The sequence below is a fragment of the Nycticebus coucang genome, chromosome X (genome assembly GCF_027406575.1).
Source record: "Nycticebus coucang isolate mNycCou1 chromosome X, mNycCou1.pri, whole genome shotgun sequence".
NCBI classification, from domain to species: domain Eukaryota; kingdom Metazoa; phylum Chordata; class Mammalia; order Primates; family Lorisidae; genus Nycticebus; species Nycticebus coucang.
The window spans coordinates 122,702,921-122,716,780 of NC_069804.1; positions in this window are offsets into that span (position 1 = coordinate 122,702,921).

Below are 13,860 nucleotides of genomic sequence, written 5' to 3' on the forward strand. Positions count from 1 at the left end.
TTTACTAGGATTCACATATACCCTTGTAAGATGCACCACAGGTGTAATCCCATAAATCCCCCTACCTCAAACTCCCTCCCCCATCCCTCCCCTCCCTTTCCCCCTTCTCCCTATTCTTAGGTTGTAACTGGGTTATAGCTTTCATGTGAAGGTCCTACATTAGTTTCATAATAAGGGTGAGTACACTGGGTACTTTTTCTTCCATTCTGGTGACACTTTACTAAGAAGAATATGTTGCAGCTCCATCCATGTAAACATGAAAGAGGTAAAGGCTCCATCTTTTCTAAGGCTGCATAATATTCCATGGTGTACATATACCACTATTTATTAATCCATTCGTGGATTGATGGGCACTTGGGATTTTTCCATGACTTACCAATTATGAATAGGGCTGCAATAAATATTCTAATACAAATATCTTTGTTATGATGTTATTTTTGGTCTTCTGGGTATATGCCCAGTAGAGGGATTACAGGATTGAATGGTAGAGCTATTTTTAGATTTCTGAGTGTTCTCCATATCTCTTTCCAAAAGGAATGTATTAATTTGCATTCCCACCAGCAGGGGTGTTCCCTTTTCTCCATATCCACGCCAACATCTCTGGTCTTGGGATTTTGTGATATAGGCTAGTCTCACTGGAGTTAGATGATATCTCAAAGTAGTTTTGATTTGCATTTCTCTGATGATTAAAGATGATGAGCATTTTTTCATACGTCTGAAGGCCGTGTGCCTGCCTTCTTCAGAGAAGTTTCTCTTCAAGTCCTTTGCCCAGCCTGCGATGGGATCCCTTGTTCTTTTCTTGCTAATGCGTTTGAGTTCTCTGTGGATTCTGGTTATCAAACCTTTGTCGGAGTCATAACCTGCAAATATCTTTTCCCAATCTGAAGGCTGTTTGCTTGCTTTACTTACTGTGTTCTTGGCTGTGCAGAAGCTTTTTACTTTGATCAAGTCCCAATAATATATTTTTGAAGCAGCTTCAATTGCCCAGAGGGTCCTTCTCATGAAAAACTCGCTCAATCCAATTTTTTCAAGGGTTTTCCCTGCACTCTCTTCTAGTATTTTTATAGTTTCATGTCTTAGCTTTAAATCTTTAATCGAGTGAGAGTCTATCTTGGTTAATGGTGAGAGGTGTGGGTCTAGTTTTAGTCTTCTACAGGTTGCCAGCCAGTTCACCCAGCACCATTTGTTAAATAGGGAATTTTTTCCCCACTGAATGTTTTTAATTGGCTTGTCAAAGATTAAATAACGGTAATTAGCTGGATTCATCTCTTGGTTCTCCAATCTGTTCCAGACGTCTACTTCTCTGTTTTTGTGCCAGTACCATGCTGTTTTGATCACTACTGATTTGTAGTATAGTCTGAGGTCTGGTAGCGAGATTCCTCTTCCTTTGTTTTTATTTATGAATAATTTCTTGGCTATTCGAGGTTTTTTCTGATTCCATATAAAACGAAGTATTGTTTTTTCAAGATCTTTAAAGTATGACAGTGGAGCTTTAATGGGGATTGTGTTGAAATTATATATTGCTTTGGGTAGTATGGACATTTTAACAATGTTGATTCTTCCCAACCATGAGCATGGTATATTTTTCCATTTGTTAACGTTCTCAGCTATCTCTTTTCTTAGAGTTTCATAGTTCTCTTTATATAGATCTTTCACGTCCTTTGTTAGATAAACTCCCAAGTATTTCATCTTCTTTGGCACTACTGTGAATGGGATAGAGTCCTTAATTGTTTTTTCAAATGGACTATTGTTGGTATATATAAAGGCTACCGATTTATGAATGTTGATTTTGTAACCTGAGACACTGCTGTATTCCTTGATCACTTATAAGAGTTTTGTAGTAGAGTCTCTAGTATTTTCCAGATATACAATCATATCATCTTCAAAGAGTGAAAGTATGATCTCTTCTGACCCCATGTGGATACCCTTGATCGCCTTTTCTTCCCTAATTGCGGTGGCTAAAACATCCATTACAATGTTAAAGAGCAATGGAGATAATGGGCAGCCTTGTCTGGTTCCAGATCTGAGTGGAAATGATTTCAATTTAACTCCATTCAATGTGATACTGGCTGTGGGTTTGCTGTAGATGGTCTCTATCAGTTTAAGAAATGTCCCTTCTATACCAATTTTCTTAAGTGTTCTGATCATGCAGGGATGTTGGATGTTATCAAAAGCTTTTTCTGCATCGATTGTGAGAATCATATTGTCTTTGTTTTTTAATTTGTTTATGTGCTGAATTACATTTATAGATTTACATATGTTGAACCAGCCTTGAGATCCTGGGATAAAACTGACTTGGTCATGATGTATGATTTGTTTGATATGTTGCTGGATTCTGTTTGTTAGGATCTTGTTGAATATTTTTGCATCTATATTCATTAGTGATATTGGTCTATAATTTTCTTTTCTTGTTGGGTCTTTTCCTGGTTTGGGGATCAGGGTGATGTTCGCTTCATAGAATGTGCTGGGTAGTCTTTCTTCTTTTTCTACATTTTGGAACAGGTTGTGTAATATAGGTACTAATTTCTCTTTAAAGGTTTGGTAGGATTCTGACGTAAAACCATCTGGTTGCAGGCTTTTCTTTTTGGGGAGATTTTGTATGGTTGATGTTATTTCTGAACTTGATATGGGCCTGTTCAGCATTTCCACTTTATTTTGGTTAAGTCTTGGAAGGTGACGTGCTTCCAATAACGGTCAATTTCCTTCAGATTTTCGTATTTCTGAGAATAAAATTTCTTGTAATATTCATTAAGGATTTTTTGGATTTCTGAGTAGTCTGTTGTTAATTCATCTTTGTTATTTCTGATTGATGAGATTAGAGATTTTACTCTTTTTTTCCTGATTAGGTTGGCCGAAGGTTTATCTATTTTGTTGACCTTTTCAAAAAACCAGGTTTTTTATTTATTGATCTGTTGTATTATTCTTTTGTTTTCAATTTCATTTAGTTCTGCCCTGAATTTAGTTATTTCCTTTCTTCTACTGGATTTGGGATTGGAGTGTTCTTCCATTTCCAGTCTCTTGATATGTCCCATTAAGTTGCTTACTTCCTCTCTTTCCGTTCTCCTGAGGAAGGCTTGCAGTGCTATAAATTTCCCTCTTAGAACTGCCTTTGCGGAGTCCCAGTGGTTCTGATAGTTCGTGTCTTCATTGTCGTTTTGTTCCAGAAATTTGGCAATTTCCTTCTTGATCTCATCTCTGACCCAGCTATCATTCAGCATAAGGTTATTTAACTATCATGTTTTTGTATGAGTATGCAGATTCCTGTTGTTACTCATCTCAAGTTTTATTCCATGTTGGTCCGAGAAGATGCATGAAATAATTTCTATTCCTTTAAATTTACTGAGGTTAGACTTGTGACCTAAGATGTGATTGATTTTGGAGTAAGATCTGTGGGCTGATGAGAAGTATGTGTATTCAGTTTTGTTGGGATGAAATGTTCTGTAGATGTCTGCTAAATCTATATGCTGGATGGTTAGATTTAAATCTAGAATTTCTTTACTCAGCTTTTTGTTGTAGGATCGATCCATCACTGCCAAAGGAGTGTTAAAATCTCTGACTATTATAGAGTTGGAGGAAATCAAGTTGTTCATGTCTGTTAGAGTTTCTCTTATAAATTGTGTTGCATTCTGGTTGGGTGCATAGATATTAATAATTGAAATCTCATCATATTGAGTCTTACCCTTAACAAATATGAATTGACCATTTTTATCCTTCCTTACTTTTGTTGGTTTAAAGCCTATTGTATCCGCAAATAAAATTGCAACGTCTACTTTTTTCTGGTTACAATTTGCCTGAAATATGGATGACCATCCTTTCATCCTGAGTCTGTATTTGTCTTTTAAGTTAAGATGTGACTCTTGTATGCAACAAGTGTCTGTCCTGAGTTTTTGTATCCAGTCAGCTAACCTATGTCTCTTTAGAGGGCAGTAAGCCATTCACATTAATGGAGAGCATTGATAAGTTTGGTGAAATTTGGTTATTGAGTTTTTCAAAAGTCCAGTGGGCATTTTTAATCCTTTTGCCATTGTGGAAGTTGGAGTTTGATCAGAAGTTTCTGAGTGAGTTTACTTTTGTGGCAGAGGATTGGGTTGGTTATTATGGAGGATAGGTCTGAGAATATCCTGAGGAGCTGGTTTGGTTATGGAAAATTTCTTTAGCATATGAATGTCATTAAAGTATTTAATTTCTCCATCATAAATGAAACTCAGTTTAGCTGGGTACAAGATCCGGTTTTGAAAGTTATTTTGCTTGAGGAGATTAAACGTTGATGACCACGCTCTTCTGGCTTGAAACGTTTCAGCAGAGAGATCTGCAGTCATTCTAATGTTCTTCCCATTGAAGGTAATAGTTTTCTTTCCCCTGGCCGCTTTGAGAATTTTCTCCTTCATATTAACTTTAGTGAAGTTAATTATGATATGCCTGGGGGATGTCTTACTGGGGTTGAGTCGTGCTGGGGTTCTGAAGCTATCTTCTATCTGAATTTCAGGTAATCTAGGCATCTCTGGAAAATTCTCTTTCATAATTTCATGCAGAAGGGCCTCTGCGCCCAGTGAGGACACTTCATGTGTTTCAGAAATTCCTATGAGTCAGATATTTGCCTTCTTCGAGTTATCCCAGAGCTCTCTGAGAGAGTGATCCATTTTTGCTCTCCATTTCTCTTCCTCTTTGACAGTTTGGGAGCTTTCAAAGGCTTTATCTTCGATGTCAGAGATCCTTTCTTCCGCTTGGTCCATTCTGTTGCTAAGGGATTCTACTGTATTTTTCACATCTTTGAGGGCTGCAAATTCTTGCTTCAGTGTGTGTAAGTCTTTGGTGGTTTTGTCTTTAAATTCATTAAATTCTTGAGACAACTTTTGAATTTCTCCACGAATTCCTAGTTCCATTTTGTTAATCTAGTTTACCATCCAAATTCTGAATTCGATTTCTGACATCTTAGCCAGTTGTTTATGAATGGGATCTTCAATTACATCTGCCGTATCTTTCCTTGGGGGGGTTGATCTATTCTGGTTATTTATTTTACCAGAATTTTTCCACTGATTCCACCCCATGATTGTTTTACTCCCTTTGATTTTCCTCTGGTGTTTTGTCGAGGACCCGTACAGTGCTGTGGCCTGAGAAACTGGGGCCCTGTTTGGTGTAGAGGGGCTAAGTGGTTCTGTCTTGTTTTCAGCTGGTTTCTATGTGACCCTAGTGAAACAGTTACTCTGGGTTGAAGTCTCAGCTGTGGAGAAATACCAGCAATTAAGTCACCCCACCCACCACAGGCAACAAATGGAAAAGGAAAATCAAACCTGCCTACAACCACACACCCAGGGCACCACCTGGATAGTCCCCAGGTGAGTGACTCAGTTCAAAATGTCCAAGTCAATTGTCTCAGTCAGCAGCTGCCTTGGGTGGGAGAGTTCAAGAGGTCCCTGGGAACTGGATCACAGGGGTCTGGTGACTGCTCTAAAATGGCTTGCTCCAGTGCTGCATGCAGTCAGGAAGAGCCACCAGTAAATAGATCAGTCTGGGAAGATTGAGTCAAATACACATAGATCAGGAATACATTTATGCATATATGGGGTACAATGTGCTGATTTTTTTAATACAATCTGATGTGGTTAGATGAAACCAATCAACATCACTTTTACCTCATTTATTTGATTATTGTGCCAAAACATCTATGTTCTACACTTGACAGATTTGACTTGTACCCTTGTCATATGCTCCATAGGTGTGATCCCACCTTTTACCCTTTCTCTGTCAAACCTCTCCCCTCCCCTCACTTTCCACTCCATTTCTCTCCTTTATCCTGGGCTATAGTTGTGTTCTATCTTTTATAAGACAGTGTGAGTAAATATAAGTAGGTTTCATAGAAGTAATGAGTACATTGGGTAATTTTTCCTCCATTCTTGAGACATTTTACTCAGGAGAATATGTTCAGATCCCTCCTTGTAAACATAAAAGAGGTAAAGGCGCAATTCTCCTATTTCAAGTACAGAGCTCATGGATCACTTGCATAGTTTGTTTGTTCATTACTTGAGATGTTTCTCTTAAGGTATAGAAGAGAGAGAGAGAGAGGAAAGAAATGGATGAAGTAAAGAAAAGTACAGAGAGAGTAAGCAAATGAGAGAGAGAGAATAGGAGGAAGGAAAGAGAAAGAGAGGGAGGGGTGACAGGAAGGATGGAGGGAGGGAAACAAAAAAAAGAGAAAATGACCAAACTTGGTGTCTCATGCCTATAATCCTAGTCCTCTGGTAGGCTGAGATTAGTGGAGTTCTTAAATGAGGGTGTGCTCAGAATGTACTAAGCAAGAGTCAGACCCTGTCTCTGCTAAAAAGTGAAAAATTATCTAGGTATTGCAACAGGCACCTGTAGCCCTAGCCACATGGGAGCCTCATGCAGGAGGATTGCCTGAATCCTGGATTTTGGGGTTTCTATGATCTAGGCTGAGGCTATGAAAGACTAGCCAGACTAGCCTGGGCAACATATGGAAACCGTATCTCAAAAATATCCATACACACACACATGCACAGACAAACTAACAAACCAACCAACAAAAATTTTCATACTCTAGAAAAACCAGAATTACCTTGATGGTTCAAGCAAAGTGGACATGCTTACTACCTGTGAAGCTTTGACCATATTGAGGCTGTAGCCAGGCATAGTAAATTTGTAAGCTCTCAAATGGATGTTTTGTTGTAGGTGTCAAAACAGGTCCTTGAAATAGCATCCCACTTAAGTGACTCCATCCAGTTTTGTCAGCTGTGTTGCAGCTTGAGTCACACTGCTGTACAAAATCTCAACTGTTGTGTCAGCCTAGTGCCAGGAAACTCAAACTAAACAACGACAACTACAACCAAAAAACAGCCGGGCGGTCTCATTCAGTAGAATCAATGAGGTACAAATGGCAGAACACTTCTCTGTCTGTGGATGGAGGGCTAAGAAGTGTCATGGTCAAAACACTTGAGGGACACCAACTGAAGTGAGTAGAAAAGGCCACTTTGTATCTTTGACCAGAAGCCTGGATCCCAGGACATTACAGGATGAAGTCACTACATGGTCACCTTGGATAACGTCACATGGGTGTTGCCCTGGGTGACCATCTTCAAGTTTAGCCTTATTCCTGCTAAGCATTTGTAGTGGCTGTCCACATTTGTTGTTGTTGTTGTGTCTCAAACTGTTACAAAAGAGTGGGGTTCTTTTCTGCACACTCAATTCCTGCTTCCTAAAGTTTCTTTATATCTGTGGCCACAGAATTCAACAAGCCTTCCTTTCCTTTTCAAGTCATGGATTTGTAATCAAAACGAAGAGTGTGATTTACACCTACTGCTGCCCTAGGATGTTGTAGACTAAGAACCCAAGCCCAAAGATCAGACAGTGATTTCACAGACCTAACAGGTACGTCACAAAATTCTGAGTTCTACTTTCATGGTGTTTTTCTTCTTTCTCTAGAATAAACTTGATTTCAAAGGTACTTGTCTCTCTGAAAATCCTGTCTTAACATCAGGATAGGCATTGTGTCCACTTATGTCCTCAGAGCTCCAGTTATTTATGAAGATCTTGGGAAATTTCAGACTATCTGGGAAGTTCTAACATTCCTGATCTCAGTGCCAGGGGTGTCCAAAGTTTTGGTTTCCCTTGACCACAAGGAAAGTAGAAAAGTTATTTCGGGCTACACATTCAATACACAAACATAACGAAAACTGAAAAACAAAAAAAGGATAAGTGCATAATTTTGGTGATATCTGCTGCCACAGATTTGCAAAATAGCCCTGACATAGTCTGTATCTGTCATAGGGGCCTGATTATTGGACATTTCTCAAAGCCCCAGAAAGAGATTTTTTGTTGTTTTTTTGTTTTTGTTTTTTTTAACTAGAGATGAATGACTTTTTTTTTCTTTTTCTTTTTTTTTTATATTTTGGATAGAAGTGCTTTATTAGATATATTTTTTACAAATATTTCCTCCCACTCTGGTGCAGCAGGCTGTATATGTGTGGGAGTAAATGCAACATCTCTTTACTTTCTGTTCATTTTTTTATTATTATTAAATCATAGCTGTGTACATTGATATAATCATGGGGCATCATTCACTAGCTTCACAGACCATTCACCAAGTTTCACATATACCCTTGTAAGATGCACCGCAGGTGTAATCCCACCAATCCCCTTCCCTCTACCCACCTTCCTCCTCCTCCCCTTTCTCCCTTCCCCCTATTCTTAGGTTGTAACTGGGTTATAGCTTTCATGTGAAAACCCTAAATTAGTTTCATAGTAGGGTTGAGTACATTGGGTACTTTTTCTTCCATTCTTGAGATACTTTACTAAGAAGAATATGTTCCAGCTCCATCCATGTAAACATGAAAGAGGTAAAGTCTCCATCTTTCTTTAAGGCTGCATAATATTTCATGGTGTACATATACCACAATTTATTAATCCATCTGTGGATGGATGGGCACTTGGGCTTATTCCATGACTTGGCAATTATGAATTTGGCTGCAATAAACATTCTGGTACAAATATCTTTGTTATGATGTGATTTTTGGTCTTCTGGGTATATGCCCAGTAGAGGGATTACAGGATTGAATGGTAGATCTATATTTAGATCTCTAAGTGTTCTCCATATCTCTTTCCAAAAGGAATGTATTGATTTGCATTCCCACCAGCAGTACAAAAGTGTTCCCTTTTCTCCACATCCGTGCCAAAATCTCTGGTCTTGGGATTTTGTGATATAGGCTAGTCTCACTGGAGTTAGATGGTATCTCAAAGTAGTTTTGATTTACATTTCTCTGATGATTAAAGATGATGAGCATTTTTTCATATGTCTGAAGGCTGCGTGCCTGGAATCATTTCCACTCAGATCAGGAACCAGACAAGGCTGCCCATTGTCTCCATTGATTTTTAACATTGTAATGGAAGTTTTAGCCACCGCAATTAGGGAAGAAAAGGTGATCAAGGGTATCCATACAGGGTCAGAAGAGATCAAACTTTTGCTCTTCGCAGATGATATGATAGTATATCTGGAAAACACTAGGGACTCTACTACAAAACTCTTATAAGTGATCAAGGAATACAGCAGCGTCTCAGGTTACAAAATCAACATTCATAAATCGGTAGCCTTTATATATACTAACAATAGTCAAATTGAAAAAAGAGTTAAGGACTCTATCACATTCACAGTAGTTCCAAAGAAGATGAAATATTTGGTAATTTATTTAACAGAGGACTTGAAAGATCTTTATAAAGAGAACTCTAAGAAAAGAAATGGCTGAAAATGTTAACAAATGGAAAAACATACCATGATCATGACTGGGAAGAATCAACATTGTTAAAATGTCCATACTACCCAAAGCAATATGTAATTTCAATGCAATCCCTATTAATGCTCCACTGTCATACTTTAAAGATCTTGAAAAAACAATACTTCGTTTTATATGGAATCAGAAAAAACCTCGAATAGCCAAGACATTACTCAGAAATAAAAACAAAGCAGGAGGAATTACGCTACCAGACCTGAATGACTTTTGATAAGCATGACTAAAATATTTGGATGCTCTGGCAGACCAAGGTATGTTAATCCCCTGAGCTCAGCTGTTGGAGACAAGCCTGAGCAACAGTGAGGCACACTCACTCCCAATTCCCTACCGACTTTCTACTAAAGTCGAAAATGTAGCCAAGCGTTTTAACACTTGCCTGTCATTCCATCTACTCCAGAGGCTGTGACAGGAGGATCCATTTAACCCAAGAGTTGGAGATGGCTGTGTTTTAGAATGATGCCATGACACTCTAGCCTGGGCAACAGAGTGAGAGTCTGTCTTATTAAGAAAAAAATTATGGGGCGGCACCTGTGACTAAAAGTGGTAGGGCACCGATCCCATATGCTGAAGGTGGCAGGTTCAAACCCAGCCCCAGCCAAAACCCACAAAAAAAAAAATTATGTATACATATAGAAAGAAAGAAGTTTTGCTATTCATAGTTTCCAAGGGCAAAACTACAAGTATGTGTCAGTAGTCAGGTGGAATAGGGAACTACATAAAGGAGCAATTTATTGTGGCTGCTGAATGGAGGAATGAATTAGTCAGGACAACCACATTTGGGATTGGTTAGTGTGGATATTGTCATTGGATCTAAAGTTTAGGGGTTGTCCAGAGAAGTCTGGTACCTGGCCATGCAGTGATTGGGTGATGGAATATTTGCCCAGATTGAAAGTGCCCAACACAGTAGGTAGAGGTGACATTCTGGATTGGTTAGTGTGCATATTAAAAGCCTGATTTCAGGCAAAAATTCATTGTGTGAGCAGTTTTCAGGGAACTACAAAAATCCGGTTTGTAAAAGGGTAAGAGTTACATCAAATCAAGAGGCTTGATTAATATAGGTTTTAGGAAAACAATCCTTTCTCATATAGTATTTTGTCTAATTAACATTCAGTCTAGGGGTAAAATTTCCAAGCTAGATCTTTGGTAAAAAGTCAAAATGAAGGTGAAGTCCCATCACCATGGTTTTCTTCATTTCTGTATTGACACAGTGTCTCATGTTGTTCCCCTTATTAGAGTGTCCTGGTATCATAGCTCACAGTAAAGTTTTTATTTATTTTTATTTATTTTTTATTTTTTTTCAAACAGAGTCTCACTATGTCACCCTTGGTCGAATGCCATGACATCATGGCTAACAGCAACTCCAAACTCTTGGATTTAAGTGATTCTCTTGCATCAGCCTCCCAAGTAGCTTGGACTACAGGCACCCACCACAATGTCCAGCTATTTTTTGTTGCAGTTGTCATTGTTGGTTAGCTAACTTGGGCCAGGTTTGAACCCACCACCCTTGGTGTATGTGGTTGGTGCCATAATGACTATGCTATGGATGCCAAGCCAACTTGCAGCAATATTCAAGTGTCATCAAGCAAACCTATTCTCTCATCTGGGACTACAGGTGTGGGCACAATGACTGACCATTTTTTAGTCTTTTTTTTTTTTTTTAATTTTTTTATTAAATCATAAGTGTATACAATGATATGATTATGGGGCATCATACACTCACTTCATAAACCATTTGACACATTTTTATCCCAGTGGTTAACATAGCCTTTCCAGCGTTATCTCAGTTACTGTGCCAAAACATTTATATTCTACATTTACCAAGTTTCGCAAATACCCCTGTAATATGCACCACAGGTGTGATCCCACCGATTCCCCTCCCTCTACCCACCCCCCCCTTTCCCACTTCCCCCTATTGTTAAGTTGTAGCTGGGTTATAGCTTTCATGTGAGAGTCCCAAATTAGTTTCATAATAGGGCTGTGTACATTGGGTATTTTTTCTTCCATTCTTGGGATACTTTACTAAGAAGAATATGTTCCAGCTCCATCCATGTAAACATGAAAGAGGTAAAGTCTCCATCTTTCTTTAAGGCTGCATAGTATTCCATGGTATACATATACCACAATTTATTAATCCATTCGTGGATCGATGGGCACTTCGGCTTTTTCCATGACTTAGCAATTATGAATTGGGCTGCAATAAACATTCTGGTACAAATATCTTTGTTATGTTGTGATTTTTGGTCTTCTGGGTATATGCCCAGCAGAGGAATTACAGGATTGAATGGCAGATCTATTTTTAGATCTCTGAGTGTTCTCCATATATCCCTCCAAAAGGAATGTATTCATTTGCATTCCCACCAGCAGTGCAGAAGTGTTCCCTTTTCTCCGCATCCACGCCAACATCTCTGGTCTTGAGATTTTGTGATATAGGCTAGTCTCATTGGAGTTAGATGATATCTCAAAGTAGTTTTGATTTGCATTTCTCTGATGATTAAAGATGATGAGCATTTTTTCATATGTCTGAAGGCCGTGCGCCTGTCTTCTTCAGAGAAGTTTCTCTTCAAATCCCTTGCCCAGCCTGCGATGGGATCCCTTGTTTTTTTCTTGCTGATGCGTTTGAGTTCTCTGTGGATTCTGGTTATTAAACCTTTGTCAGAGTTATACCCTGCAAATATCTTCTCCCATTCTGAGGGCTGTCTGCTTGCTCTGCTTACTGTGTTCTTAGCTGTGCAGAAGCTTTTTAGTTTGATCAAGTCCCAGTAGTGTATTTTTGAAGCTGCTTCAATTGCCCGGGGGGTTCTCCTCATGAAATACTCACCCAGACCAATTTCTTCAAGGGTTTTCCCTGCATTCTCCTCTAGTATTTTTATAGTTTCATGTCTTAAGTTTAAATCTTTAATCCAATGAGAGTCTATCTTAGTTAATGGTGAAAGGTGTGGGTCCAATTTCAGTCTTCTGCAGGTTGCCAGCCAGTTCACCCAGCACCATTTGTTAAATAGGGAATCTTTTCCCCACTGAATGTTTTTAATTGGCTTGTCAAAAATCAAATAGCGGTAAGTAGCTGGATTCATCTCTTGGTTCTCTATTCTATTCCAGATATCTACTTCTCTGTTTTTGTGCCAATACCATGCTGTTTTGATCACTATCGATTTGTAGTAAAGTCTGAGGTCCGGTAGTGTGATTCCTCCTGTTTTGTTTTTATTTCTGAGTAATGTCTTGGCTATTCGAGGTTTTTTTCTGATTCCATATAAAACGAAGTAATGTTTTTTCAAGATCTTTAAAATATGACAGTGGAGCTTTAATCGGGAGTGCGTTGAAATTATATATGGCTTTGGGTAGTATGGACATTTTGATAATGTTGATTCTTCCTAGCCATGAGCATGGTATGTTTTTCCATTTGTTAACATTTTCGGCTATTTCTTTTCTTAGAGTTTCATAGTTCTCTTTATAGAGATCTTTCACGTCTTTTGTTAGGTAAATTCCCAAATATTTCATCTTCTTTGGCACTACTGTGAATGGGATAGAGTCCTTAACTGCTTTTTCAATTTGACTGTTGTTGGTGTATATAAAGGCTACCGATTTACGAATGTTGATTTTGTAACCTGAGACGCTGCTGTATTCCTTGATCACTTCTAGGAGTTTTGTAGTAGAGTCCCTAGTGTTTTCCAGATACACAATCATATCATCTGCGAAGAGCGAGAGTTTGATCTCTTCTGACCCTATATGGATACCCTTGATCGCCTTTTCTTCCCTAATTGCGGTGGCTAAAACTTCCATTACAATGTTGAAAAGCAATGGAGACAATGGGCAGCCTTGTCTGGTTCCTGATCTGAGTGGAAATGATTCCAATTTAACTCCATTCAATATGATATTGGCTGTGGGTTTGCTGTAGATAGCCTCTATCAGTTTAAGAAAAGTCCCTTCTAGACCAATTTTCTTGAGTGTTCTGATCATGAAGGGATGCTGGATATTATCAAAAGCTTTTTCTGCATCAATTGAGAGAATCATATGGTCTTTGTTTTTTAATTTCTTTATGTGCTGAATTACATTTATAGATTTACGTATATTGAACCAGCCTTGAGACCCTGGGATAAAACCAACTTGGTCATGATGTATAATTTGTTTGATGTGTTGCTGGATTCTGTTTGTTAGGATCTTGTTGAATATTTTTGCATCTATATTCATTAGTGATATTGGTCTATAATTTTCTTTTCTTGTTGGGTCTTTTCCTGGTTTGGGGATCAGGGTGGTATTTGCTTCATAGAACGTGTTGGGTAGTCTTCCTTCTTTTTCTACATTTTGGAACAGGTTGAGTAATATAGGTACTAATTCCTCTTTAAAGGTTTGGTAGAATTCTGACGTGAAACCATCTGGTCCCGGGCTTTTCTTTTTAGGGAGGTTTTGTATAGTTGATGCTATTTCTGAACTTGATATGGGTCTGTTCAACATTTCCACTTGATTCTGGTTAAGTCTTGGAAGGTGGCGTGCTTCCAAGTATCGGTCTATTTCCTTCAGATTTTCATATTTCTGAGAATAAAGTTTCTTGTAATATTCATTAAGG